The sequence below is a fragment of the Echinops telfairi genome, unplaced genomic scaffold (genome assembly GCF_000313985.2).
Source record: "Echinops telfairi isolate 266 unplaced genomic scaffold, ASM31398v2 ScPeMD7_53;HRSCAF=182, whole genome shotgun sequence".
Taxonomy (NCBI): domain Eukaryota; kingdom Metazoa; phylum Chordata; class Mammalia; order Afrosoricida; family Tenrecidae; genus Echinops; species Echinops telfairi.
The window spans coordinates 5,538,366-5,543,500 of record NW_022103951.1 but is presented as its reverse complement, the minus strand read 5'-3'; the positions used below and the strand labels follow the sequence as shown (position 1 = coordinate 5,543,500).

The 5,135-nt window shown below is 43.8% G+C and overlaps 1 pseudogene; it reads right to left on the bottom strand.

The window, feature by feature from the left end:
- Positions 1 to 4,286: 4,286 nt before the first annotated feature.
- Positions 4,287 to 4,726, bottom strand: LOC101645425 (annotated as a pseudogene).
- Between the last annotated feature and the right edge of the window lie 409 nt (positions 4,727 to 5,135).

The window sequence follows — 5,135 nt, the reverse complement described above, 5'->3', positions numbered from 1 at the left end:
TTAGACCCTATAAATGCCCTTTGCCTCCTAGTTCTTCCTCTATTTCCTTTTACTTTCCTCTTGTCCCACTATCATGCCCAGCCTTCATTTGTGTTTTAGCAATTGCCCTTGATCAAGCCCTACCAGGCCTCTTATACCCTCCTCGCCACTGATTTTGGATCACTTGTTTTTCCCTTGTCCCTGGGTTTGTTAACGCCACTTCCTTTCCCCCACCTCCCCCCTCTCCCAGCTCCCCCCCAGAACCTGTTGTTTTCTCCTCCACATTGTTTATCCTGCCTTTCTTATCTAGATAGACCTGCAGAGATAATAGCATGCACAAAATCAAGACAGAGCAAAAGAAAGCAACAAAAGAAAACAAAACAAAACAACAAACCAATGACTAAAAGAAAAAAAGCCTGTAAATAGTTCAAAGTCTGTTTGTTGACCTTTAGGAATATTTTCCAGTCGAGTCTGATGGAGTGTCATGCCCTGGCCCCAAAGTCTATTTTTGGTACTCCCTCGGGACTTCTTTGCTCTGTTCCCCTTGCTGTTCTGTTGCACGCCCTTAGTGTTTTACCTCAGTGTGGTGGGGTCAGATCAGGCGCAATTCCCACACTATGCTTCCAGTGCTTTCCCCTGTAGGGCTATGGGTCAGTGAGGGATATCGTATCTCATAGTGGGGCTGGCCATATGGTCCTCTCTGTGCACTGGCTGCTCTGAGCAGGAATATCATCCTCAAGGCTTGGTGGGCCAGGATGTGCTCCGCTCTCTCTTCCTCCCCCTTTATTTGCTCCCGTGTGCTCTGATCAGATATGTCCCTCTCCCTGAAGCTACAGCTTCAGTGCTGTCCTCTGGTGGGGAGGGCACCTGTCCACGTAGTTAGGATTGGGGCCGGTCCCTCAGACCTCTCTACTGGTTCCTTGCTTCAGCTGGTATGTTGCATTCATATCTTGGAGCACCAGGTTGAAGCCTGGTCCTTCTTTCCCTGTGGAGATATAAACAGTACTCTCCGCTTGGGTGGGAAAGTGCCCTGCTCCCCGCTACCCATTTCTTCCCCCCCTCCTTATTCTTAGCAATAAGTCAAAACCACTCATTTGTGATTTTCCTTAGTCTTACCATCTTCTTGGAATGTCTAAGTCCAGACATGCTGAAACTTCTCAAGTCATCAGAACTACCTGAAGACTTTAAAACCAGGACTTCTCTACTTGGGCATTATTACCATTTTGGGCGGGAACATTCTCCGTTGTGTCGCTGTCCTGTGCCCTGTAAGATGGTCAGCAGTGTCTCTGGCCTCTACATTCTGGATGTTAATAGCACCCTTACCCCAATTACGACAATGATGATGACGACAACAACAACACTGTCTCTAGACACCGCCACCTTTCCTGGTGCTGGGGGTAAGGCAGATTGTCTCGAGTGAGAGTCACTGAGTAAAACCAAGAAGACAGCCTCTCATGGATTCTCATTAGTAGTCCTGGGTTAAAAACAAAAACAAAACCTGTGGCTGTCACATTAATCTGCCTTCCTTGGGACCCTATAGGGCAGAGTAGAGCTGCCCCGTGGGTTTTCCAAGGCTGTGCAATCTTTACGGACGCAGACTGTCACATCGTTCTCTGACAGAGAGGTGGGTGGGTTTGTACTGTCTGTCTTGCAGACAGCAGCCGCACACTTCGCCACTCTGCCCCCACAGCACCTCTGGCTTGAGCCAGGGCCTGGGTCTATGTGCTTTAAAACCACCCCCGCGGTTCAGTGTGAGAATCAAGCAGAGTGGAGAACCCCTGTCCAATGGATTCTCCCTGGTGAGGACAACATTCTCCTCATTCTGAGGTACTGGCACAGGTCCAGTTTTCAACTAACTGAAAGTGGAGTGTCAGGAAAATGTACGTTTGCTGGTGGGGGACGGTGGGGAGAGAAAAATAAAATTATTGCCATTTCCCTTTCCCTGAGGTGAGAGACACCGAGTCTGACACAAGCCAAATTGTCTAGTGACAAAAATTGTCTCACCCATGAAATGAAGAAATAAATAGAAATGAAAGTGTGTGCTTTTTTTTTTTTAAATCTGTCTGTGGGCACCTGGGGACTGTGATGGATACCACAGGGGAGGACTGGGAGTTTCTTAGTAAAGGCAGTGTTAAAAATCCATAGCCAGTATTTCTGTGAAGGCGTTGAGTGCAGCCTCTGAGAAAGTGGCAAGCAGTGGTCTGTGCAGTTAAGAATCGACAAGGAGAATGACACCCCACAATGCATGGGTCTTGCATTTGACCCCTTAACTATTTATTTTGATGTGCTGCTTTTCAGACCTTTCCATTCTTGTAGGAGCCCTGGGGGTGTAATCTGGTATCCATAAAGCTGCGAACTGTAAGGTTAACGGTTCTAGCCCACCAGTTGTTCTGAGGGGAAAAAAAGATGAGGCTATTTGATCCCATAAAAATGAATAGTCTCAAACCCCCAAAGGATCTCCATGAGTCTGAATCCACTTAAAGCTCATCAGTTTGGTTTACATTTTTGTGCTAATCTTATAGGTCCCAGTGACCCAGTATGTAATGGATGTCCATGCATCTATCAACTCCAATGGTAGGCTATCAGAGATAACATGATGGTAAAACAGTACCCATATACATTACGGCCAAACCAATTGCCGTCCACTGAGTCAATTCCGACTCAGGCAATCCTATGTGTGCCAAAATAGAACTGTCCTGGGTAATGTTTCCATGTTTGACTTTGGGAAGGTAGATTACCAAGTCTTTCTTCCAAGGTGCCTTTGGGTGGACTCAGAACTCCAACCTTTTGGCTAATAGTTGAGCCTATTAACTGTTTCCACCATCCAGGCTCTCCCCATCTAAACTTAGATAATCATCATGTTGCATCAGGGAAGGTCCATGTGGCTTCTCCAGCTCAGGGCACTAATGTAGTTCCATGTGTCTTGTCAGCAGCAATGTTTCCCAGGGAGTGATCAGAGAGTCTCTGCCGCCTCCAAGGAGGAAAAACCAGATCTCCCAGAATTCTCATGAGAAAGCCATGCCCACACAGAGGCCTCGATGGCTGTAAACCGATTGACAGACTAGATTTCACCCTTACCCTCCTAATCCTCAAATTGACAAACAATTATATAATCACCACATGGAGTTTTTCTTCTTTCCCCACAGTTTTATTGGCACATAATTTAAATATCATACAATTCAATAGCTCAATCGTTCAGGAGTTGTTGACTCAAAACTTAGTGGGTTTTTAATGATGTCTCTCTTTGCTTCCAAAATAGAAACACGGGACAGATGTGAGCTCAGATGATAATATGGCTTCAAGAAAATTGTGTTGAAACATTCGCTTTGATCTAAGACAGAAGAACAAAAGAATGTTGTGGTATACACTCTTAAAATACTACCCTGTTCCTTAATTATATTAGGGAGAAAATAATCATTGATAATTCTGTTTTAGTTTTCCATGTTGTCTTAGGCAGTGTTCTCTAGACACAAAACCAGTGAAGCTTATATATAACGGCTTATATTATTTAAAATGGCTCATACCATTTCAGAAGTGGGCAAATTCCAAGTCCATGGGTCAGATGCAACTAGAGGCTTCTCTTGACTTGTATAACTGCAGTGGCTGGTGAACCCAAGATTGGAAGGCCACAAACAGGCTACAAAGTTAAATGAATCCAGTGTCAGCAGGTAAGGTGATAGGCTGCTGATAACTCCCAGGATTGGTAGGTAATATGGCAGACCACTGGTTTCAAGTCCAAAGAACCTGAGGTTGGAGGACGAGCCAGTTGCAGGACCAAACAAAAATCAAGCCAGTTTTCTACAATATCCACTTATATTGGAAGCAGGCCACGTCCCTGAAGAAACATTCTTACCATTGATTGGCTAGTCATAGCAGATCTCATCATGGAAGTGACTATATTATGTTAGATCCATCATGAGGAATTAATTACTAGGTTTTAACTGTTGAACCACTGTGGAATCCTGGCCCAGCCAAATTGACACACACTCTTAAATTTCACACATGTTAATATCTTGGCGATGGTACAATTTGCAATTTCTTTAAGATAAAGGTAGTAATTTAACTCGTCGAAGAGTTAGAAGACATGTAAGAGAAAGATAACCAACTGTTATTTTTTAGAGCACAATTTCAAATTGACAAAAATTAGTATCATGTACAGTGTCTTAAGAGAACTTGCCCTTGCATGGGAGATTTCTTTCCAGTATGTTGGGGTCTACAAGATGTATCTAAAAAATGAACTACTGTGGAAAATGAAGACTGCTTACATTGAATGGGGGGAGAAGAGGGCCTGTGGTTTTTCGTGCTGATTAATTGCTGTAACACTATCCTTCGGGCAGTTGAGGGGGTTTCATATTTTCTTCAGACATCAATAGGTGCTCAAGCTCTTGTAAGACAACTTTGATGCTGTAGGAATTCTGCCATTTTGCTAGCGCTGATATGGCTCTTGGGTCTACCACTCCATTAGAAGTATTCACTCCATTCATATGAACTTTTGTTACAAATCTTACAAAGGGGAATGCTTTGGGGTGTTTAGGTCCACATTCTATTTTTAGGCTGTATATCCGATTGTCATAAGTTGTTGTTGGAGACGCAATCATCATCCCTGTCCATCTTGTATCATATTTTCCTCATCTTCTAGAGCCCAATTAACTGTGTCACATCCTACTCCTTTCTGACCTTCTTCAAGTTCTTCCAACAGTCGGAAATTACAAGGGACTTTGACTCCAAAGCCCGTGGTGGCTGCCATCTTGTGTCGCTATCTTCAAATATTTTGAAGGTGGTTATTATCCTATTATTTTCATTGAAGTAAGCCTATTTTACAGGCTAATTATCTTGATTTTCTTTTACCATACTTTTCAGGGCAGAAGTTGATGAGGAGCGCTGGTAGCACGTTGGGCTGCCAACCAAAAGGTCAGCAGTTTGAAATCACCCGCTGCTCTGCAGAAGAAAGAAAGGCTTTCTACTCCATCAAAGTTACAGTCTAGAAAACTCACCGGGGCAGTTTTACCTTATCCTATAGGGTCACCACGAGTCAGAATTGATGCAGTGGCAGTGAGTTTGAAGTTGATAAACTTAAGAAAAACATGCAATTGAAGACCATTAAATAATCCATATCAGCTAAGAGATTATAGGTGTGACCTTAAATCGAAAGCACA